Source organism: Culex pipiens, chromosome 1, assembly GCF_016801865.2.
Source record: "Culex pipiens pallens isolate TS chromosome 1, TS_CPP_V2, whole genome shotgun sequence".
NCBI lineage: Eukaryota > Metazoa > Arthropoda > Insecta > Diptera > Culicidae > Culex > Culex pipiens.
This window is the reverse complement of record NC_068937.1, coordinates 126,509,680-126,535,401: the sequence shown is the minus strand read 5'-3', so window position 1 is coordinate 126,535,401 and position 25,722 is coordinate 126,509,680. Positions and strand designations below refer to the sequence as shown.

Below are 25,722 nucleotides of genomic sequence, written 5' to 3'. Positions count from 1 at the left end.
TCAACTCCACAGAAAATTAGCAAAATTACACATTTTTAGAGACAAATTTTGACCTTCATAGGTAATTTTGAACATTTTCTGTTGCAAAATTACTCATTATATGAGGTAAAATTATCTCATATATGAGTTAAATTTACACATTTTCAGAGGTAATATTAAAGCTTTTTTCTGACATAAAAGATGTACTCCTTCCCAGATGTAATATTACCACGATTTTTTTTTTCTGTGTAGCTAGCTATAGTTTTACATTTCGAGTTTTGTGAAAAAGTTATGTATTGTTTTGTAGTTTGCAAAATAGTTCTAGCTGTCAAAATGCTTATCCGCCCTTTTCTCGTGTTGCTCCAAATTTAAATAAGCACTTATTTTAGACATTTTATAGAGTTTAATATATTTTTTTTAAATTTTGTTTTATTTGAAGAGAGCAGAAAATTCCACAAAAAGTTTCATTTTCTTGCATTGGAAATTGTGCAAATATCAAAAGAATAAAATATTAGGAAATTTTCTCAGTTTTCGATAATATTGTTAGCAGGCGTGCTTTTCCTAGATTAAGTATTTTTAAATTATAAAAATATCAAAAACTTACCAACTAATTTTCCCAAAAAAATATTTTTTGTTGTTTTTTCTAACTTTCTCTAGGCACACTTTTTCTAGGTCCAATTCCATCGTAAGTCCACCGTAAGCAGATTCCACATTCTGCATAACTGATTAAAAATTGATCAGGTCCCCCCCCACCCTTCTTCGATGGAGACACTCTGTCTAGGCTTGCATGAATAATTCATCAATCCTGGCGTCGTCCTGACGTCGTCATCCTGTACGTCCATAAGTCCTTCTGGTGCTGACGAAATCGTTTTTCAATGACGGTGAGTGGTGACATCATGAAATCCGTTTGCAAAATCGCATCGTTTTGACTCAGATTTTTCCGTCCATGTGTTTAATTTTAGTGTCTATTTTTCCCGAAAGGAGTGAGAAACGAAAATTTCAGATTTCCCAACCCAAAAAAAGGCATGAGGAACATTGTTCTCCGCTTTTCCAGCTTGGGCACGATGAATTATTGAGCCGGAAAAGAGAGGTTGCTGATTCGAACTTTTTCCACCTCCTCATCAAAAAAGAGCTAGGTGGGGAGAAGGCTCGGAATTGTTCCTGCAATTTTGTTTATTGTTGATGATGTGACGATATGTTGTGGATTGTGTAATTTAGATGAATGGTGGCCAAATGATTGTGCCACCCCCGCTGATTGCGCTCGATTTTCGCACGTTTTTTTCTGGAAAATTGAGGCTGGGGTAGGGAAATTACAGAGAAACGTGAGTTCTGTGAATGAATCTTCAATTCGTTAATTGGTTGGTATTGATGGGGGCTATTTTCAACGTTGGTGAGAGGCTTTTTAAGTGAGAATCGATGGAGCGTTATTTTAAAGTGTTTTTTAAACTGAACCAATCAACTGTGGATGAGAATTTGATTCTTGGAAGTTTTGGCTAATTCAATGCTAGTTATGATGCATTTAAGGGAAATTTGCATATAAAAAAAGTATGTTATATTATGTTTAAATAAACATACAATAAGTTTTTTTATTTTAATAATTGTACAAAGAAGACTTTACTTGCTTTTCAACGTTCGCATTTTTCTAGCGGATATAATCCAATATCTAAAAATAATCCCCCGCAATCAAGTTCCACTTGCTCGAAAGCACGACAACTTTCCATCGTCAACTCATTTCTACAGCGGCCAAGCTGTTTTTGCTTCCTGCCTCGCCATCCACCCACACCCAATTTGCTTCACGAAAATGTTTCCATTCTTGGGCAAATTGAATCTTCTTCCCAGGAAAGGCACTCTCCAATGAAAAAAATATCGTAAACATCATCACAGAAACTTTCGCCCAAAACTACCCCGTAATGGAGTTTCGTCCCCCTTGTTGCTGTCGTGGAAGTTACTTTCAAACTTCAAGTACAAGCTCAAAAAGTCCAAAGTCGTTGTAAGGGAAAAGTTCCGAGCTCAGTCAGCGTCAAAATTCGTGCCGGAAGACGAAATCTTGCAGATTTTTTTTCTGGTAGGATCAAACGCTGGCAACACTGTCGAGCAGAGTGGTTATCGCAGTTTTTTTAAACCTTCCGAGTAGTTTAAAAATATTTCCTTTTTATCCACTTTTGCTTGACATAAAAAAACATATTTAACTTTTTTTGAAGATTTCGCTCATTGCTTTCTTTCCGTGTCCACTCCGGGAAGGAAGCGCCACAAAGTTTCAAAACCCGCTCGCTCGAAACTTTCACATTGAGTTGAACAACTCTCACTGCACTGCACAACTTCCGAACCGTTGTAGTGCAGCGAGTCTACCTTCCGGGCGCGCGCTGAAGTCGCGCGTTTCTGCTGTAAAAGATGCAACAGTTGCAAGAAATTGACTTCCTGATCTGCATCAACGCACATACACAACAAAAACACACACAGACCACCATACAAACAGGGCAAAGTTTAAATGTGTTTGGGTATTGTTGTTAGAGTGTTCACATGTGGGTTACGACCTTTGCTATACGGAAGTACAAATCGAACAAACTTGATCTACACGATAACTTCCGTAAAGGTGAAGTGGGACCGGTTGTTGGGGCAACAATTCATTTGCCTAACTTTGGGCGCAACGCCCCTCCCCATTCCCCTTCCCACTTCTACGGTTGACCTTGTGTGAGTGTGGTCATGGTCTCTGGAAGGGTGTGTGTGTGTGGGCGTTCCATACCGTACACAGAGCTGTGGGAATATTATTTGCATATTCAGGCTTTCTAGCAAGCCCGGGTTTTGCATCTGCTTGTTCTGATGCAATGGGGTTATACCCCGTTCGCACGGGCGAGTTATAGCCGGTTATAAGACCAAAAGTGGTTATAACTCTTAAAACCGGCTATAACTCTGGTTTTGCCCATACAACGAGCTGTCAAATTAAAACCGGTTTTAAGAGTTATAACCAAGTTAAAACTGCTCGAAAAGGGAACTCGACTACTTGAAAACTCATAGTAGCCTTTGGAAACATTTGAAAACGTCCAACATTGACAGGAACAAAACAACGTTTTTTCTCTGTTTCTTTGCTGAAATACACCAGCTTATCGGCGCGTCCCAGTTCCAGAGCAAGTTCCACAGTGGATAGTGCACCGTGGCAAGGAACTATCGAAAGAACTTGGTTTGAAATCTTTTTTTAAGTTGCGAGATTAGCAGTTTGGAAGCATTTTATTGATCCGATACGCTCTTGCAGATTTTGCCCTGGAATTCATCGCCATTGCCCCCGGATCCAGTGCCGCTTAATGCCCAAAAACCTGAATGGACATACACACACATGGACGTGTGCAAGATGTGTTCCAGTAGAAATCCGATTTCGCACTTCGCTCGGTGCATGTTGTAGAACTGAACTGGTTTTCCAAGTAGATCTTCGTTTCGCCTATCAGAACGTTTGCACCAACAAGTTCCCTATCGATATTTTTTCAGAGTCTTGCGGGAAGGTGGCCTAGATCTCGGAACACTTGCCAAACCCCGGATTCACAAGCACTACGGATCGGCCTTACCGTTTAAATCCATCGGATGCAGATCGGTCACCAGCGCGGTCCAATGATCCGAGGATTTGGCGCGTCCTGGCGGGAACGACAGGCTCACGTGCTTTAACGGGGCATGCTACGGACTCAATGCTCTGCTGCTGTTGCTGGTGACTCGCGCTGTTGCTGCTGTTCCACGGCGAATAGAGGCTGACGCAGACTACGCTCCTGGCCGATTCTCGCGATCAAGTGTGCTGCTTTTGGTCGGACTCTCGGGCCACCTGACACAAACTCTGCCTGTGTGCAGAACTCCTACGCTGGTGGTACTTCGCTGGGACACGTGGCACTCAAGCTTGGTACTTCCAGACGCCGGTGAGGTCCACTAGCTAGGAGATTTTATGCGTCTCCTACAAACAACACCTGCCGATCACTGTCGGAGTGCTCGCCAGCGATGCTGGTTGGAAACGGTGGGGTCCAATGGCTCACGTGGTCCAGTTGCAGGTCACGTGTCGCGAGTCGATCGCTGGATGGGTTGGATGCTGACGAACGTCGATGGTGTTCCAGTGGCTCAAGATCGAAAACAAAGAATTCTACGGACGATACCACGTGACCGTGGGGACGGCTTAGCGGAGCAGCGAGGCAGGTTTCTCGTCGACGTTCGCGTCCTATGGCTTGGAGAGGATGGTGGGGCGTCCTTGTCTTCCGCTAGCCAAAGTGGCGGCCAGCTTTTATTTGATTTGTTCAGTACGTTCCAGTTTCGTTGAAGTTCTTTTAAAATTCTATAATAAAAGATAATGCTTTAGGGGATTCTAAGATGAACAATTTCGCAACGCTGTTTAGGGTGACTCGAAAACCTCCCCTTGAGCCACACATTGCAGGAGCGCGGTCGTCTCCTCCTGGCGATTGTTGATTACGGTGGTACTGCTGGTGGGTGAGGTGCATTATTTTGCCAAGAACTCGCAAACGTCCATTCGCATCATACTCAAGGATTTTTTGGTTAGGCGCAGTACTTCGACGGACACCCCGATCGGGGTTAGGGAATGTAGCGGTCTTCCGGTAATCCTAACAAATTAGAAAAGCAATTCTAATTTACTATAAGCACACAGTTTGTTCCATTCATTCTTGGCCATATTCAGCCGGTAGGGTCGACGTAGAACACGTGTTCGTTGTTGTCTAACTCGCCTCACTTCTTCTATGTAGGACTTGGAATCTGGCTCTAGCAGACCAAACGTCTTGAGTTAAATCCTTGACGGCACCGGGTACTAAATAAATTTACCTCGTGGAAATTTACAACTAATGAAAATGACGCCTTTGCGCAATTCCGCGAAAAACAAACGCACTTGGTTCAGTGCGTTCTGCATAAGCTGACCAGCCGGCTTCCGAAGATGCTTCCGGCGTACTTATGGCCCCTTTCCCCCATCTTTTTTGTATGAAGAGTAAATATCCCTCAGACACCACCCCACCCCACCCCCCTCAACATACTCGCAGACTTTATTAAACTTTATCATGCGACCCGTATAAATTTGTTCGGTTGGTTTTTTCGAGTCCCATCATGGTCAGGTGCAGATTTTCAGCCGGTCTATGTATCTGGATGTAATGCTTGTCGAGGTAGATTCGTCCAAAAAACATCGGAGTTTGATCAGCATTTCAACAACTTTTTAAGCTCCATCGGGGACCTGCTTCAACTCAGTCTCAATTTTCATCACCAGAAGCAACACCTTTTCCAATTCCTCATCGTAATCCTTCCTGAACTTGACCTTTTCCAGCCCGAATACTTGGATCTTCAGGCGACCTTCCAGAAAGTCGTCGAGGCAAAACCCTCAGCATAAAGGCGCGACCTTTCGAAAGGACAAATGGGCGTCAGTTGGGTCGTGGAGATCGTCTCAGATGTTTTCCGGAATCATCTTTATAGAAACAGCAAACTAGCTCCATCTGGCCAACAATCAAAAATAAATTCTGTAAATGAAGTTAGTCAAAACAAATCGAACTTATGGAAATTTGATTTTAAAATACCTGCCATCCTGCCCAAATCCAGAAGCGAAAAAAGGCCAAAAAACCCGGCCCTTACCGGACAGAGTGCCAACAATGGTCAAATTCCGCATCACCGTAAAAAATCGAAAATATTTGAAAACACTAAATGATCACAGCCTGCTGTAGTCTGTCAAAATAGTTAAAACCGTTAAAACCTCTCGGGCCCGTGCGAACGGTTTGGATATAACTTGGTTTTAACTTAAAACCTTTTCGTTATAACCGGCTATAACTCGCCCGTGCGAACGGGGTATTATAAATTGATTACATTGGCGTAACGAATAAAGTTTTTCGAGCAAACGTAGCCACTGAACTGTATTAAAACTTGAGATTCAAACCATGAAAATTGATGCTACAAAAATGTTTGTGGAATAATCTACACAGTAAAAAAATGTTTAAATTTGGATGGCGTAATTTTGGATGGTTGAATACTACCTTAAATTTAGATTGAAAAGTGTCATTACGTTTTACTTCCCAATCCGATGGAAGGTTGGAGTAGTTGGGAACTTACTTACTAAGCGGACAGCATAACCATTAGCATGGCTCACCGAAATATGAAAAAGACAAAAGTGTTCAATTTTGAACGCCTCGACCGGAATTTTGTAGCATTTTAGCCCCAGAAGCTAGCCTGAAATTTTGAGCGCATTTGCTTAATGCCTAATTGTTCCATTCTTATTGTGAAGTTATAAAGAAATTTCAATAAATTTAATTTATTTATTTTCAATTTTTTAACTCTTCTTCGAGAAAGTTTTCCTATGTCCTATTATTTTTTCTCAAAGTAGAGGTTTCTTATAGGTTTTGATCAGGAGAACAACTTTGTAGAACATCACAAAGCGGACTCCAAAAAATATCTTATACCTCGGGATCAATTCCTAGCGCTTTGTGATGTTCTACAAAGTTGTTCTCCGGATCAAAACCTAAAAGAAACTTGAGAATAGGAAAATTTGATTGGGTTTTGGGGAAACTTTCTCTTAGAAAATGTTAAAAGTGAAAATTTCCCACAGTAAATTTTTAAAAGTTGCATACTAACTTCAGATGGTGTAAGTACTAAACCTTAACCAAATGCGCTCAAAATTTCAGGCTATGTTCTGGGGCCATATTGCTACAAAATTCCAGTTGAAGCGATCGGAATTGAACACTTTTGTCTTTTTCATATATCCGTGAGCCATGCTGTTAACCATTCGGCCAAGCCAGCCTGCCAAAACTCTGTTATAAACTCTAAATAACTTGATTATTCACAAACTAAACTGATAATGATTGAGTTGTACACTTCCAGAGCACTAAATCCCTCGGGAAGTCGCGAGAATAGCTGAGAAAGATAAATTGGCGTAATTTATTGCTGCACTGAACGAAAAAAAGTGCCAATTTTTTGAGATTTTTCTCATATGAGCAATTCTTAACGAAATCGGTCTTTTTTCTTCAATTTTAATTTTTGTATTTTTCAATCCGGCTGAAACTGTTTTTGGTGCCTTCGGTATGCCCAAAGAAGCCATTTTGCATCATTAATTTGTCCATATAATTTTCAATACAAATTTGGCAGCTGTCCATACAAAAACCATGTATGAAAATTCAAAAATCTGTATCTTTTGAAGGAATTTTTTTATCGATTTGTTGTCTTCGGCAAAGTTGTAGGTATGGATATGGACTACACTGGAAAAAATGATACACGGTAAAAAAAATTTGGTAACTTTTTTGCCTTCCTCACTGAGGTAAGGCTATAATCCTGCTCTAAAAATGAACTTTGTATAAAAACGTCGTAGACCCACCTTCATGTATACATATCGACTCAGAATCAAAAACTGAACAAATGTCTGTGTGTATGTGTGTGTGTATGTATGTATGTGACCAACAAACTAGCTCATGTTTCTCAGCACTGGCTGAACCGATTTGACCCGAACCTGTTGCATTCGACTTGGTTTGGGGTCCCATAGATCGAGTTTTATACAGATTGAAGTTTCGATAAGTAGTTCAAAAGTTATGTATAAAAATGTGTTTTCACATATATCCGGATCTCACTTAAATGTTTGTAAACTATGTCCGGATCCACCATCCGACCCATCGTTGGATAGGTTACCAAAAGACCTTTCCAACGAGTCCAAAACATTGAAGATCTGGCAACCCTGTCTCGAGATATGGCCATTTAAGTGATATTTATGTACTTTTTTGTAGCCGGATCTCACTTAAATGTATGTAAACTATGTCCGGCTCCACCATCCGACCCATCGTTGGTTAGGTTATCAAAAGACCTTTCCAACGAGTCCAAAACATTGAAGATCTGGCAACCCTGTCTCGAGATATGGTCACTTAAGTGATATTTATGTACTTTTTTGTAGCCGGATCTCACTTAAATGTATGTAAACTATGTCCGGCTCCACCATCCGACCCATCGTTGGTTAGGTTATCAAAAGACCTTTCCAACGAGTCCAAAACATTGAAGATCTGGCAACCCTGTCTCGAGATATGGTCACTTAAGTGATATTTATGTACTTTTTTTATTCCGGATCAAAAAAATAGATGAAATTTGTGTACAACCCCATCAAATCAGCCATTGTTGGTAATGAGTGAGGAAGGCTCCAACCACATAGGTGGATTAAGTTAGTTTTTTAACTTTTTGTCACTAAAACTTGATTTGCTATAAAAACACTATTTTTATTTTTTTTATTTTTTTATATGTTTTAGAGGACATCAAATGCCAACTTCTTGGAAATTTTCAGGTTGTGCAAAAAATCTTTGAGCGAGTTATGAATTTTTGAATCAATACTGTTTTTTTTTCAAAAAATCGAAAAATTGGTCGCAAAAATTTTTCAACTTAATTTTTTGATGTAAAATCAATTTTTCAATCAAAAAGTACTTTAGTGAAATTTTGTGAAAATTCTCTATATTTTGCTTTTTTGAACTTTGTTGATACGACCCTTAGTTGCTGAGATATTGCCATGCAAAGGTTTAAAAACAGGAAATTTGATGTTTTCCAAGTCGCACCAAAACAACCCACCATTTTCTAATGTCGATATCTCAGCTTCTAATGGTCCGATTTACAATATTTAAATATGAAACATTCGTAAATTTTTTACGATCTTTTTGAAAAAAATATTTTCAAAAATTTTAATCCAAGACATTTTAAAACATTTTAAAAGGGCCTTTTATTGAATGTTTCGCCCGTTTGAAATTTTAGTGTTGATAAAAAAATTAAAAATATTGTTTTCGGAAAGATCGAAAAATTTCACAAATGTTTTATATTTTAACGTTAGAACGTTAGAAAATGGTGAGTTGTTTGAGTGAGACTTAGAAAACATCGATTTTCATGCCTTTCAAAAAAATTTTTTTTCAAAATTGGGCAAACATGTGCACTAATTTTAAAAAATGAAAAAAATCGACTATTTTCAAAAAAGTCTCCTTAAGAATGGATTTAACTTGAAAACGTTGCACTTTATCAAATATCACTAAAGTTCTTTTTGATTGAAAAATTCATTTTACATCGAAAAATGAAGTTGAAAATTTTTTGCGACCATTATTTCGATTTTTTCAAAAAAAAAAAAAACAGTATTGACTCCAAACTCATAACTCGGTTAAAGATTTTTTGCACAATCTGGAAATTTCTGAAAAGTTGGCATTTGATGTCCTCTGAATCAATCAAAAAATAAAAATAAATAAAAATAGTGATTTTTTACAAATCAAGTTTTAGTGACAAAAAGTTAAATAAAAATTCACCAATTTATTTTCACCGTGTATCATGTTTTTCCTACACGTATCCTTACTTACAACTTTGTCGAAGACACCAAATCGATCAAAAATTTCTTTCAAAGGATACAGATTTTTGAATTTTCATACATCATTTTTCTATGGACAGCTGCCAAATTTGTATGGAAAATTATATGGACAAACTTATGATGCAAAATGGCTTTTTTGGGCATATCGAAGGCACCAAAAAAGTTTCAGATGGATTTAAAAATACAAAAAAAAATCGAATGACCGAAATTTGAGAGAACTGCTCATAAATGTGATCAAACTCAGACGAACAGCTATGAACTTATGACTACGCCTCAAGACCACCAGCCCCGCACAACCACCCCCCTTACAAGTTCGATTTCCAAGCCTGGGACAACAATTGTTGCATTGCTAATTATGACGAAGCGAGCGGACGCGCTCAACGACATCCGGGTCGGAACCTTCCTCAAACAGAGAGGCCAGTTTCGCCCCTCCGATGCTGACTTTGACATAACAAAACCCACTCAGCCTCCGCAGACCCAATTATGCACACGCAGGTCAATCACTTGACGAGGACTTTGCTGGAGGCTGGCGTAATGAACTTTGACCAGGAAGTAATTATTACGTGATTAATTATTGAAAGTGGCAACGGGCACTTGAGGGTTGGTTCGCTGTAGCTGGCTTTTCCGGTTGTTTAACGAGCCTTACCTGGAAGCAGATGGAAGGAGGAGAAAAAAAAATCGAAATTAATAAACCACTCTCAGAGATTACGCAAAAAATTCAATTTGACTAATTGGACGCAAACGGGAGAACTTTTCTTTTTTTTTTTTGAGGGATGAATTTCCTAAGGGTAAATATTTGTGGCTCTCAAACAAACCACACACACACGTATACACATTTCAGACCTTGTACAAACGGTTTGTTTGAAGTATTTATTTGATTGAATTTATAACTAGCACTAACAACGTTTGCATTTCTATTTAATCAAATGCAACCTTCACCATAGTTTGGGTTTCCTTTGACTTTAGGGTTCGTAAATTATCGCATGGTTGTGACATTTCAATTTTTCAATCCAATTAGTGTTTATTAGTAAATAATCAATTTAAAATTTCGTGTTTCTTATAACCTTATAGAGTTTTGGAGTTCCTTTCAACTATGATTTGAACTATAATTCATTTAGATGTAATTGGATATTCTAACAATGGATTTGGCAAGAGAAGGAAAAATTAAAAAAAAACCTTCGAAATTTGCTAAGGAAAAGGATACAAATAGAAAAAGCTTAAAACTAAATCACAGTTTGTTTTGTCTGTTGACGTCGAAAAACTTCGCTGCACAAGGCAGCTTATCTGTTGGCACAGCCACGGAAATTCGCCGTGTGGTTTCCATCACAGTTCGCGCACTTGACGCGCGCTGGGCGTTTTCCCCCAGCTGGTCTTTCCGCGGAAAATTGCACCTTTCGGTGAAGGGGGTCTCACCGCACTTTTTATTGCAGTTTCTTGAACCGTGTCCGAACTTTTGACAGCGGTGGCATTGGGCTGCGTCGGTGGGATTCTTCATGTAAAATCGCCACGTCACAAAAAATCCGTCCAGTGCTTTGATCCGCCGAAGGTCCTGGATTTTGACGGACCCACGATCGAAGTACAGGAGGTACATTGTGACATTTCCAAAAACTGAAATTGACGCAATAACACTAGAAAACACTTTACACAATAAGCGATTCTCAAGTCTCTATGAATAATTGAGCACACTTTTGGAGGACAGAAGGGAAAGCGTTAAACTGTGAGACCATGTGGTATCTCCGAAGGTTTTTTGCCAACATCCACGACGACGACGTACGACCCCCACGTGGGAGCGTCATCGCGTCGTCAGCTTTTAGCATGGAGCGCAAAGTCTTATAAATATAAATTAGGAAAGGTCGAGATTATACGTTAATTTCACCTTCCACGGGGCAGGTTGTTTTTTCTTTTCTATTGTAGCAGAGTCCTTCCGAAGAATTTGAAGTGACGACCTTCGAGAGTTGGGGATTGAAACTTTCTTGGAAGTTTTGCTTTCGGTGGGATTTGCCCGGGTAAGACCGGTCCAGGTGTTCAAACGTGATGGATACAATTCCGGTGGGATTTGAAATTGGATACTTTTCGAGAGGCTAGATCAGTTGGGATTAAAGCATGATTGTGGTTGTTTTGGAGACTGCCGAATGCTTTTAGAATTATACCCACGTACGAGAAACCGATTTCATGCTTCGACAAATCGTAACGGCGACCTTAGCAGAGAAAATCGCTCCCAAAATCAGCCGTCTATATCGCACCCATCAATTCTACCGTCATTAAAAACCAATACGAGACTCTGCCGCACGCCACAGCGTATACCTCTCTTCCTCAACGGAGTGAAACTACAATCATAAAAAATCATCGATATTTCCTCCCTCGCCTCGCAAACAGCTAACCCAGCACTAACCTGAATCAACAACTATAAAACCAATATTAAGTGCGTGATTCGAATTTATTGAAGTTTGGCCGGAATTACGCCACCGTCGTCGAAACTACGAAAAGTTCCGCGCCGGGTCCACCCCGGAGCCACCGCAATCATCTCTCATACACTTTTATGGTCATGATCCGAATAAACATTCTGATTTGCTCGGCAGTGCCACCAGGTCTAGGTAGAACTAGAGGCACAGATTGGCAGACGAAGATCTTTTTTTGACCTACTGGAAACTCACCACGCGATGATGTCTTATTCACCACTAGGAGTTATCGGAAGACTCGTCTGGTTGTCTGGGACTAAAAGCTGCAGCAGTATGGAAGGACGAGAAGGTATCACAAATCGGGAGTCGGGGGGATGTTTAGCTGATGCAAGAAGAGTCTTTCCGGCAAATTCTTGAAGAAGGATCAATGCGTGAGCTTAGTGTGGTGGGTTTCGGAGCTCAAAAAGAACCACAAGTGAGCATGGGCGTGCCAAAAAGAAATGAGTTTTTTAAAGTATGTTTGAAACATTAAGAAATAGTTATACATCAAGAAAACACAAGTCTTTCTTTAAAATGACTGAAATTTCCAAACCCCCCTAACGGAAGCGTAACGCCACTGGCCAGAGCTGTCAGTCACCTGCAACGTAACTCATTTTGCCGAGGCAAACACATCGCTTCTTCTGGCTCTTCTGTCTTTCACTCGCCAGGTTCTGAGCAATGCCAAAATCCGTTGCGTTCACGGTGGCCACAGGCAGATGACGAAAGTGCGTCAGATCTTCCTCCTCGAAACCTAACCTCAAAACCCCCCAAAACACTAACTTCGCACCTAAACGCACGCCACGCCAAGCGTTTCAGAAATTGGCTCTCGTTTGCTCTTAATTAGAGTGATGTTTATTCACACCCCGCCGGGGACGTCGCAAGGACAAGGTCTTGGGACAATCCTCGGGAATCGCTACTTTGTGCTGACGTCGTCACACGTCTTGGCCGAACCTGCCGAAGCAGTCTGTTACTGGCGTAGGATGTGATGATGTAGGGTGGAAAAAGAGCGATGGAGCCGCTTAATGAAGATTGCTGACTCTTCAGAGTGTGATTTAAGGGTCGTCGGCTAATGCACATCCTAATGGGCACCCGTGGAGTGTGGATTTTGCGAGGGGGGCTTCCACTGGGTGAGGGATTTGAGGCTAATGGACGGCTAGTTTTTGTGGTCCATGCACTGGGGAATCACATCCGGTGGAGTAGTTTTTTGTTGTTTGGGGTGTCTGGTGGTGAAACCTGCGTTACAATCTGTTATTGTGGTAGTCTTTCGTCAAAATGGACTCAATTACAACAAAAAAAGAAAAGATATACGTACTAGAAATACTAGAAATTACAAAATACCACAGCACAGATCATCACATTACAATGAAAGCTTTTTTGTTAGGGGCGTTGCTAATTGGAATCAACTTCCTGTCGTTATTAAAAATATTCGTTCTCCGATCGAGTTTCGAAAAGAATGCATAAATTGGTTGGGCATGAGAAATTAACAAGCGCTGGTAGTGATTAAGTTTGGCAAAGCCATTTAATAATAAGAAGTACTACACACTCTTGAACTCTGATTGTAGTAATTTAAAAGGAGCAGTCCTTACTCTACATGTATAAATAAAGAATTGAAATTGAGATATCGGCAAACAAGCAAATGCTTTGACTCTGACTCTGACGCTAACTCCGACGCTGACTCTGAGACTCTGATTCTGGTTCTGACTCTGAGATTCTGACTCTGAGATTCTGACTCTGAGACTCCGACTCTGAGACTCTGACTCTAAGACTCTGACTCTGAGACTCTGACTCTGAGAATCTAACTTTAAGACTCTGACTCTGACTCTGACTCTGACTCTGAGATTCTGACTCTGAGACTCCGGCTCTGAGACTCTGACTCTGACTCTGACTTTAAGACTCTGACTCTGAGACTCTGACTTTGAGTCTCTGACTCTGACTCTGAGACTCTGGCTCTGAGTCTCTGACTTTGAGTCTTTGACTCTGAGACTATAACTTTAAGACTCTGACTCTGACTAGGACTCTGACTCTGAGACTCTAACTTTGAGTCTCTGATTTTAAGACTTTGACTCTGAAACTCTGACTCTGACTCTGAGACTCTGACTCTGACTCTGACTCTGAGACTCTGACTTTTAAATTCTGATTCTGAGACTCTGACTCTGAGACTCTGACTCTGAGACTTTGATTCTGAGACTCTGACTCTGAGACTATAACTTTAAGACTCTTACTCTGAGACTCTGACTCTGAGACTCTGACTCTGACTCTGACTCTGAGACTCTGACTTTTAAATTCTGATTCTGAGACTCTGACTCTGAGACTTTGATTCTGAGACTCTGACTCTGAGACTATAACTTTAAGACTCTTACTCTGAGACTCTGACTCTGAGACTCTGACTCTGACTAGGACTCTGATTCTGAGACTCTAATTTTGAGTCTCTGATTTTAAGACTTTGACTCTGAAACTCTGATTCTGACTCTGAGACTCTGACTCTGACTCTGACTCTGAGACTCTGGCTCTGAGTCTCTGACTTTTAAATTCTGATTCTGAGACTCTGACTCTGAGACTCTGACTCTGAGACTTTGATTCTGAGACTCTGACTCTGAGACTATAACTTTAAGACTCTTACTCTGAGACTCTGACTCTGAGACTCTGACTCTGACTAGGACTCTGATTCTGAGACTCTAACTTTGAGTCTCTGATTTTAAGACTTTTACTCTGAAACTCTGACTCTGACTCTGAGACTCTGACTTTTAAATTCTGATTCTGAGACTCTGACTCTGAGACTTTGATTCTGAGACTCTGACTCTGAGACTATAACTTTAAGACTCTAACTCTGAGACTCTGACTCTGAGACTCTGACTCTGAGACTCTGACTTTTAAATTCTGATTCTGAGACTCTGACTCTGAGACTCTGACTCTGAGACTCTGACTCTGAGACTCTGACTCTGAGACTCTGACTCTGAGACTCTGACTCTGAGACTCTGACTCTGAGACTCTGACTCTGAGACTCTGACTCTGAGACTCTGATTCTGAGACTCTGACTCTGAGACTCTGACTCTGAGACTCTGGCTCTGAGTCTCTGACTTTGAGTCTCTGACTCTGAGACTATAACTTTAAGACTCTTACTTTGAGACTCTGACTCTGAGACTCTGACTCTGACTAGGACTCTGACTCTGAGACTCTAACTTTGAGTCTCTGATTTTAAGACTTTTACTCTGAAACTCTGATTCTGACTCTGAGACTCTGACTTTAAAATTCTGATTCTGAGACTCTGACTCTGAGACTCTGATTCTGAGACTCTGACTCTGAGACTCTAACTTTAAGACTCTGACTTTGAGTTTCTGACTTTAAGACTTTGACTCTGAGACTCTGACTCTGACTCGGACTCTGACTCTGGCTCTGAGACTCTCACTCTGACTCTGACTCTGAGACTATGACTCTAAAATTCTGACTCTGAGACTTTGACTCTGAGACTCTGAGACTCTGACTCTGGGACTCTGAATTTAAGGCACTGAATCTGAAACTCTGACTTTAAGACTCTGACTCTGCGACTCTGACTCTGAGACTCTGACTCTGAGACTCTGACTCTGAGACTCTGACTTTAAGACTCTGACTCTGAGACTCTGACTTTGAGTCTCTGACTTTAAGACTTTGACTCTGAGACTCTGACTCTGACTCTGACTCTGGCTTTGAGGCTCTGACTGTGACTCTGACTCAGAGACTATGACTCTAAAATTCTGACTCTGAGACTTTGACTCTGAGACTCTGACTCTGGGACTCTGAATTTAAGGCACTGAATCTGAAACTCTGACTTTAAGACTCTGACTCTGCGACTCTGACTCTGAGACTCTGACTTTGACTCTGACTATGATACTCTGACCACCGACACCGACGTAACACTCAAGTAAAAAAGATGACCTTTCTTTGCATCACCCCTCCGGTAAGTCCGGTGAGCTGTCAAACGGTTTTTCGAAAAATGTATTAGCAAGGCAACACTGATTCTATTTTGTTTGTAAACACAAATCAGCTGATTCATTCATAAACTACGTTTTGTTTGCAAACAATGGGTCGAGCAGTGTTGCGAAATATATTTTTATCGGCAAAGGGTGATTCCAAGGAAGTAATTGGGGTGAGTCGTGCTGGGACACATTTCAGCAGATTTTTTACATGGAGTGTTACGTCGGTGTCGGTGCTCTGACTTTAAGACTCTGACTCTAAGACTCGAACTCTGACCAGTTCAGTTCACTTTCTAGACGTTCTTTCTTGAATTGAAGGTCTTCGAGAGCACGTCTTCTTTAAACAGAACAGCCATCGATTCCTTTTATTTTTAGAAAATCAATTTCCAGCTTCACCTTAAAGCTCACATCTCCCAGATAAAGTCCCTGATCAGAATCCGTTCTCTTCCCACTTCCGGGTAAAGCCTTTCTAATGAACGCCTCTGCAGCCGACTTTGCCTCATTAGCTTTTAATGAACGGAATTATTTATATTGTTGCTCCTCAACTCAATCAGTCTTTTGTGTCCAGCGCAGAACCCGGAATCCTCTCGAGCACTATTTCCGGGGTAATCAGATTATCCGCTCCGTGTTCTACTCCATGTTCGAGTTGAGTGTCGTTGAAGCGTTACACGGACACCACTTGGCGGGGAGATAACGTGACTCGGGGAGGAAAGTGCCTTTTTGTGTCCGTCCTCCCACGCCCCCCCTTCGGAAGCTGGCCCACACGTGTCGATAATTGGGCAAACTTTGATGATAACGGCGCGGGACAAAGCCCGGGGATGTCATACGTTTGTGTCTGGGATCGAACAATTGGGGTGGATCGGACAGCTGTGCCTTTTGTAATGATGATGGTACCACTGGCTCTCGTCGACTAATTGACAGTGGCACTTCGGGAGGAAGACAAGTAGGCTGTAATGCGTGTGATATTGATGGATGAAGCTATGCTGACTTTATTGTTGGATGATGCTACTGACAGTGCTTGTTATCATTGTGACAGTTCCAGAGAACAACATTTGAAAAAGTTGACGTTGTCGTGCTATCTTGTCGCACCCGCCATTTCAAATAAACAAAAACGAAAGCTTGCAATGTAAACAATAACAAACGCGTTTTGTTTGGCTGACCATTATGTGCATTGTCCCAAAGTTTGGTTGAAGTTGGTTGCTGGAGTCCCGAGTTATAATTACAAATGTTTACGGTAGTCTAACTTGTACGTGCGTCAAACCCGTTCTGACCTGAAATCCCTTTGGCCAGTTGTCGCACTTACATCAATTTTCAGGGAGTGACAAAAATGCACGGAGTTTTTTCGGATTTCGTTGAATATCTCAGGATTGAAAACGAATTTTGGGGATCTGTGAAGGTCAAAAGGTGAGGCATTGTGAGCTGCACAAAATGGCGTTCTTAACTCAATTTGGCTCGAAATGCACGTACGGCAAGATAGCACGACAGCGACGAAGTAAAAAAAAAATCGATTTTTGAAATCAATAAATTTTAATCAGGTTTTTTTCTTTTTTGGAAAAATAATCTTTCAATCTTGACGATCTGGCAACCTTGACTAAATTGATATTGACGTACGTTTTAAGGATGGATCTTTGTTGGAGCAAGTTAGGCAACCAAAAGTTAGGTACCAGCCATTAATCATGAACCTCTTTAAATTATTCCTCGTATTTTGTATTCCCTAGCTTTCATACAATTTTTCATGTTTTCAGCTAGTCATGACCCCTTGGATTTCCAAAAAAGATAACTGGTCCTTACTTTAAATAAGACTTCATCCTCGTACATCTAATTATCCCACGCAAGCTTTCAAACTGATTGCCCAAAACACAAAGTGGCTGAAAAAATCTACTAAACCCCATCGACTGCCAATCCTACCTTCAGCTTCACTCAACCTTTCAACGTCGATTATCCAAAAAGATTAAAGACACAAGATACATGCTAGAGACGATAGCGTAGGAGCTTCCAACCGGTATCGTTTGTATATTTACATTCCGCTTCATCATATACACAGTCTCACAGAGAGGGAGAGGCCTGGAAAAGCTCCGTTCGCAAAAAAAAGTTTATCAAGCCTTCTCTTGTGGGGGGAAGACCGACCGAAGAAGCACCACTCTCGTTCATCAAGATTGATCCACATCCTCATCAATCTCGTTCTCGGTTTCAGGAGTGCCTGTTCCATCATGTGGCCCGTCCAATATCTGCCATGGAATAACACTCCACCCTGCGTGTTTCGGATTCAGGCGAGAAGGCATTCTTCGTACAGACGTACACTTTGGTTGAGGAAAGCCTTTCCATCTGTTTTTTTTTCTTTTTTAGAAAAGTCGAACGATCACCTTTCGAAAACACGGCCTGATTGAGGCGAATTGAAAGAACCGTCACACCCATTAGGTGATTTAATACAATTTATCCGTTCCGAAAAAAAGTGGATCAAGCCCTATCATTTGAGCATGCATCAGTCTTTCCGGTAGAAGGTCCTCCAGACTCAACCTGCCAGCCAGCTCTCGTTTCACTAATCAATGTCTGCAACACTACTGGCGAAGAAACCGGTTGCCATACTCCGACGAACTCATCTCAATTTGCAAAATTACCTATCCTTCTGGAGTCGTCGGCCACGTGAGTTGTTTTTAGAAGCTGCAGTGTTGCCAGTTATTTGGAATTCCTCTCTGACAAAACTGACTACAAACCTTGGCAACCCTCCCGTTTCTGCTGCTGCTGCCGCTGTCGCTTTTTCCCTGTCAATTTCCGCACACGAAGTCACATGTTTCCGCGGGGACCCTGGCTGGCTTTAAATCAATCACTTTCGCACTTTGTCTTTCCCCAAAGCGGAATCTCAGCGAGTTGTCAACAAAAAAATCTGACATGGCTAAGCTAGGAACGAACGGGGGAAAAATCGACGGTGATCCATTTCAATCAGGGAGACTCCGAAACGAGTACTTTGAAATTGTAGGATTTTTTTTTGGGTATTTTTCCTTATCTTCCAAGCATGAGAACAAAAAGTATCGCCTGGATTCGAAGCCCACTGATGTGGAGTCGTCGCTGGACCGGTGGAAGCAACTGACTGGTCTGTCAACGGGTCAATAAAAAAATGAAGACTTTTCGTTTGCTTGGAGTTCTTACCTTGAGCATGACTTAACTAGTTGGGTACTCATAGTGTTGAATTGCTACACCCATAGTTAAAGTCCATGCGGAAATTAATTTGAAAAGAAACGAGAGGAAAGTACTATTTGGCGAGAGTGAAGACGCTACAACAACAACAAATCCTGTTCATTCGTTCATTAAAACAGTTCATCTCATTGAGTGGCTTACATGAACAAATGACTGCCAGTTAATCATCGAACCGTGGTGGCCGGTAAAGGCTCAGTTCAATAAGCCGCGAAGGTCTCGGGTTCGAGTCTCGGTATCGGAACTTTTTTTTCAGGGTGATTTTTTTTTGAAATCTGGAGTTTTTTTTTTAAAAGGCCACTAAACCAAATTTTTAGTTTTTGCTTTTTGGGTGTTCTTTAATACCTCTGACTCAAGGCGGTTTCAAAAACACCCAAAAAGCAAGAACTGGAGATTTAGTTCATTGGACCTTTAAAAAAAAACACCAGAAATGAACTCACGAGTAAAGTACCCAAGTAGCAAGAAAAACATCGCTTTTTATTTTTTTTGTTGAACAATTGCTGCACAAGCGTTTTTATCCGTTAATTATTGAACTAGTGTCATAACAATTTGTAATTTGTTCAAATTTTGATCAAAAAACCATTGTTAAACATGGTTGTGTAACATAAATGCCAAATCTAGCAACGGATTACGAAAAGTTCATTTTGAAGTTTATTCTGACTTAAATGAAACATGCTTGTAGAACTCGGAGAGCAAAATGACATTTGTAGACATGATGTTTCATTTCAGTTTGTAAACATGATAGCATAGTAGATTTGACCTTTGGCTTCGGCTGGGATTTCTCGTAAACAAGTTGTTAATGTAAAGTTTGCCTTCGTGTTTTAAAAACCGAGAAAGAACATGTTGACGAAACAAGCACAGATAGTTCTAAAAATAGAAACAGCTTATGTTCAAGGGAAGTTTTAGCAAACTGTTAGTGAACTTGGTAAAAGCTAGATGACCGCAGACTTCTAATTGACGTTTAGGCATGCTCATCCAACATAACCCCTCGTGGAAAGATGCAGACGCGCGCCCGGACTTAACATTTGGAGTGATCGAGGGTTCGATACTTGCCGTTAGGATTCTTCATCAAAAAAGAAAACTGAAAATGCAGCCACCGGGGGAACCAGCAGCAGAGTATGTAGCAGCAAGCGATGTTGATTAAAAAATATCTCCATAAGCATAATAATGAAATTGAATGATTTTTTTTGCTGATATTTTTATTATCCATCGTATCCCTATCAAAACTAAAAAATCACAAAACTAGTACTTAAAGTATCGTAAAGTGACATTATTAATTAATTTTTACAAATAAAGTTTAAAATAAAGATGAATATATTTAAAGCGAAAACTTGGGACGTATACTATGAAAAGCCTCTTTAAATTTCTTGTCTGCCACGATATGTTCTTGGACGGTTCTCAAAACGTTTTTCTAACTCACTTCTGAATCTTAAAGGCAGGATGTTGTTAAAAGGTTCTAACAACGTTCACCAAACCCAATTCAGAATCTTATAGTCAAGAGTTCTTATGACATGTTTAACAAACGTTCTCTATGCAATGATGCAAAACTAACTAAAACCACGCACATTTCTGACGGATGAAGAGATGTTCAACAACAGAAAAACGTGCGCTTTTTCCAGCGTTCAAGAGTCCTCAGGGACGTTGGGAAAACATAGTAAACGAGTTCAACAAGCAGTTCGGAAATCTCTTGACGAATAAAGTGTGCTACTTGGGTACTCTCGGTAATTTCGGGAACCATAATAGGGGAAAGTGGGGCAAGTGTAACAAGCTAAGGAAATGCTCGTTATAACCCATTAAAAAGTTAAAAAATCTGTCGGATTTTATTATAATCATCTTATTCTAGGTCTTGACTAAGACTTTGTTTAAACAAGTTTTTAAAAAATCCTGTTTTTTAATGTGAAAAATTGATTTTAATTTTTTTGATTTTCCGTACGTTCTACTAAACTAGTGGGGCAAGACGAGCAACCCGTTGGGGCAAGAGGAACAATGCATGAAAAAATATGGTAATATGCTAACAATTGAACTGTTATCACTTAGATACATCAGATTAGAATGTATTTGAATGGTTTCTTCCATTTTTAGATTAAATAATAATATTTTACTAAAAATTTTATCGTTTTTACGAAAAAAAAAATACTACTTCAATGATAAATAGTAAATTTTCATAATATCACTATACTTTGTATGTACAATTTTTTTTAACGATTGTTTATCAGTTTTTAAGTACTTTCATGTATTTATTTCCCAATAAAATATGTTGTTGCAGCAATTCGTAATTTTTTCCATACTAAAAATCCATATGGTACACTTGCCCCACCTGAACAAGATTTTTTAAAAGCTCTCAACAAAAATAACCAAAAGTTAAATCATACTTTGTAATAGGTGCATGTCATTTGTAGGGACACTACTGATCTAGGAAAAATAGCATTTTGATAAAATGAGCCTTAAAACGAACTCTAAGCCTTATTTTGTACTTTCCAAATATTATAAGAAAACAAAGGTTTCGAAAAAAATTTCATTAAATCTTATGCCCCGTGGCGTTTACGTCATTTTGGCGGTTATGTGGTAGTAGAATCAACTAATTGCATTGCTAGCAACAATTCCTCATACTGGAAATAATCAAAATTGTACAAATTACGGCCGTAGGAGCGATTGTTCCTCTTGCCCCATATGGTCGTCTTGCCCCACCTTCCCCTATTTATCCTCTCGTATACTGATGCCCAGTTCTAGGTGTAGTATTTGTTTGATGTTCCAACTTTAGAATAAGTGTAAGATATGGAAAATCTGGCAACACTGCCTAAAATAATGAGCACATTACAGAAAATAAATAAAAATCTCGACATAGTGAGTTAGGTGGACAGAGACTGCAATTTATTTTTCTTGAGAACTGTTTTTCTGAGCGATTTTGTGTCTTCGGCAAAGTAGTAAGAATTTATAAGGATTTCTCAGAAAACATAGTTACACCTTAAAAAATAATAAAAAAATATTATTTTTTTTTCAATTGACTTCTCACACAATGCACTCACCGCACGAAACAGCAAAGCCCCAATTCCCCATTTTTCAATTTTTTTTTAATCGCTCTGTATTGAGAAAGGAGACTTTATGAGGCCATCCAAAATAAACTTAACTTATGTGAAAATGTCCCAGAAATCCAGTAAAAATAACCACTTACACAGCAAAAATCCTCTAGGGCCCATTTTTCCCCAATTCAGCTAAAAAGCATTTTTGGACGTTTTCATATGTTAGGTAAGTTTTCAAAAAATCTGAAAATATTTTAATCTAAAAGAACGGACAATTTTATATAAGAATGACTAAATGCACATAATATTTGACACTTTTATGTTGTTATTAGAAATAAATATATAAAAAAAATATTATTATAAGTAATCAATCGGAATGTGACAAATAATCAAGTGCAAATAGTCATTTGTATGTAGAATTGTCTGATCCTTCCGATAAAAATATTTTCAGATTTTTATAAACTGACCTAACATTTGAAAACGTCAAATCATGCTTTTATTACGGAGTTGAGGTTAAATGGGCTTTAGATGATTTTTGCGGTGTAAGTGGTTATTTTTACTGGATTCCTGGGACATTTCCACATAAGTTAAGTGTATTTTGGATGGACTCATAGAGCCTCTTTTCAAAATACAGAGCGATTTTGAAGCCCAAAAAAAAAAAAAAAAATACTCTGAAAAAAGTGGAGCATCAACACCTCCCGTTTTCCAAATCCTTTTCCTTGTCCCTGGTGCGCGGTGTAGATGGGAGCGGCCGGCAATGGATGGCTGCCATGGTGGTTAAGAATCTAGTTCAGGTGGAATTGATTCTATTCCCAATTATCGATTCCTAGGCAACTTGGGCTTAGACAATCATCACTTAACATGGCGAAATCCAGTCTACAATCCGCCAAAATCACCGTCTCCTAGCGAAGCGGATTATTTCACATAAGAGACACTAGTTTTCATACATGGGAACCAGCCGTGTTTAATTAAGTCCGATTTTGGGTCCGATTTCGCCCACTGTGCAAAAAGTCGAACAGTTTTTTTCCGGTTCCTGATGGCATGAACTTTATTTCCGTTTAAGCAAACTTTTTTTTTGTGCTAAGATACTGAAAAATCGTAGAAAAGCTTCAAAAAGACAAATGAATGTTTCACAAATAAAATATTTCCTTATTGTTATCTTTTTCTGGTTTATGTTTAATTAACTAAGCTTATAAGCTTTTTAACAAAATACATTTTAATTAAAGGTTAAATTTTAAAATAGTCGAAATTTTTCCTCAAATTTGTTCAAACTAGTTTTGTCTATAAAATTATTGATTTATATTGCATTTTTAACTGATTTCGAAGCACGAATCGCAAGTTTTCTAATTTTTCATAAAATTTGATTAACTAACATTGCCTGCAAATTTGGAGATTTTTTGCAGTTGTGATTCAGAAACATATATTATTTATTTATAACAAACTTTGCCTTCTCTCAATGGAAAATTGTCCAAAGAATCCGAAAGTGCATTCCGTTTTCCGATTCAAAATCATGTTCTGGAGAAAATCATGACACTTTCTGAAGCTTGAAATAATGTCTTTCATTAACTTTTTCTTTATTATAGAGAAATTCTCTACGAAATCAGTATTTTTTCTTAAATTTTAATTTTTGTATTTTTTAATCGGACTGAAACTTTTTTGGTGCCTTCGGTATGCCCAAAAAAGCCATTTTGCATCATTAGTTTATCCATATAATTTTCCATACAAATTTGGCAGCTGGCCATACAAAAATGATATACGAAAATTCCAAAATCTGTATCTTTTGAAGGAATTTTTTGATCGATTTGGTGGCTTCGGCAAAATTGTAGGTATGGATACGGACTACACTGGAAAAAAAATGATGCACGGTAAAAAAATATTTTGGTGATTTTTTATTTAACTTTTTGTCACTAAAACTTGATTAAAAAAAAACAATATGTTTATTTTTTTTTATTTTTTTATATGTTTTAGAGGACATCAAATGCCAACTTTTAGAAATTTCCAGGTTGTGCAAAAAATCTTTGAGCAAGTTATGAATTTTTGAATCAATACTTATTTTTTCAAAAAAATCGAAAAATTGGTCTCAAATATTTTTCAACTTCATTTTTTGATGTAAAATCAAATTTGCAATCAAAAAGAACTTAGTGAAATTTTGATAAAGTGCACCGTTTTCAAGTTAAATCCATTTTTAGGTGACTTTTTTGAAAATAGTCGCAGTTTTTCATTTTTTTAAATTAGTGCACATGTTTGCCCACCTTTGAAAAAAAAAAATATTTTTGAAAAGCTGAGAAAATTCTCTATATTTTGCACTTTTGAACTTTGTTGATACGACCCTTAGTTGCTGAGATATTGCCATGCAAAGGTTTGAAAACAGGAAAATTGATGTTTTCTAAGTCTCACCCAAACAACACACCATTTTCTAATGTCGATATCTCAGTAACTAATTGTCCAATTTTCAATATTAAAATATGAAACATTCGTGAAATTTTCCTATCTTTTCAAAAAAAATATTTTCAAAAATTTTAAACCAAGACTAACATTTTAAAAGGGCGTAATATTGAATGTTTGGCCCTTTTGAAATGTTAGTCTTGGCTTAAAAAAATTGAAAATATTTTTTTTCGAAAAGATCGGAAAATTTTCGGAATTTTCTTTCATCAGTTTTGTATGGCCAGCTGCCAAATTTGTATGGAAAATTATATAGTCAAACTAATGATGCAAAATGGCTTCTTTGGGCATTCTGAAGGCACCAAAAAAGTTTTAGTCGGATTAAAAAATACAAAAAAAATCGAATGACCGAAATCTGGGAGAACTGCTTTATAGTTAACCTACATTTTAAAATTTTTAAAATGTTATCAAAATTTCTTATTGAGGTACATTGAACACTTCTCTACTATTGTTTTTGCGATTTTTTCCTTCGAAGATTTTTTTCCACCTTCAACACTAGACGTTTTCCTCCAAAATTCGCCAATGTATTCGACACACGTCACAGGTTACGCTCCGTTCCACAAAGCTGTCCATCAAACCAACGATGACGACTGAAACTGGAGTAGCAAAAAAATCAATGTTCCAACCCCAACCTCCCAGACAGATCACTCAGGACACGTAGCCGTACGTCCTCGGAACTCGGCAGGAAGTTTGTAAATCTTTCATGACAATGGCCCAGAATTTTTTTCCGCCGCTAGCGCGACTACGGTATGTTTTCGTGCGTAAAAAAAAGAACGGGTTGTGACGGGTCTGTTTCCGGTGCTCTTTTTCCAGCGAATTTCCGCCGCTTCCCAAACATAGGTGAAGATGATGTGCGTGATGCCGCGCGACGACGACTTCGGCGCAGAAATTACGGTTCCCACGATAACAATGTAATGGCCCGCCGGGGAGGCATAAATGGGAGCGTTCGATTTTTCGTGGGGAAAAATTGTGTCCTAACACAACCCTCCCCGGCCAAAGAAAACATTCTGCACCTTGGACGAGGACAAACTCCGAGAAACGAGCGATGAGCGCGTTAGGTGGAAAATGGGTCGAAATTGGCTGGCACTTTGTTGAGGGGAGATTTAATACGAGACTGAATTATTGAAGGGGTGAATTTATAGCTTAATTAAGTTTGAGATTTTAAACTAATGAAAATCATTGAACTTGATCAGGGTCACCTTACGACGAATCGCAAACCATATATTAAGACGATTAAGTTGGAATTAAAATTGTCTTTTTTTTTGAAAATTGTTGAAAAAGCCATAAAAAGACAGTTTTTTAGAATCCAATAAATACAACCCAGCTCAGGAAGCAAATCATGCCATCCACAATCAAATCGGAATCGTTCAGCATCCAAAAAT

General features: G+C 39.2%; 1 protein-coding gene and 1 long non-coding RNA gene across 10 annotated transcripts in view; one reads left to right on the top strand and one right to left on the bottom strand.

Annotated features, from left to right (window-relative positions):
• The window catches only part of LOC120421797 (uncharacterized), a 418,386-nt gene that overhangs the window by 198,836 nt on the left and 193,828 nt on the right, over positions 1-25,722 (bottom strand). The window lies entirely within an intron of this gene.
• On the top strand, positions 2,823-4,303 carry LOC120421802 (uncharacterized). Its single transcript, XR_005606025.1, has 3 exons — positions 2,823-3,157; positions 3,230-3,395; positions 3,460-4,303. It is a non-coding gene; the product is annotated as an uncharacterized LOC120421802 (long non-coding RNA).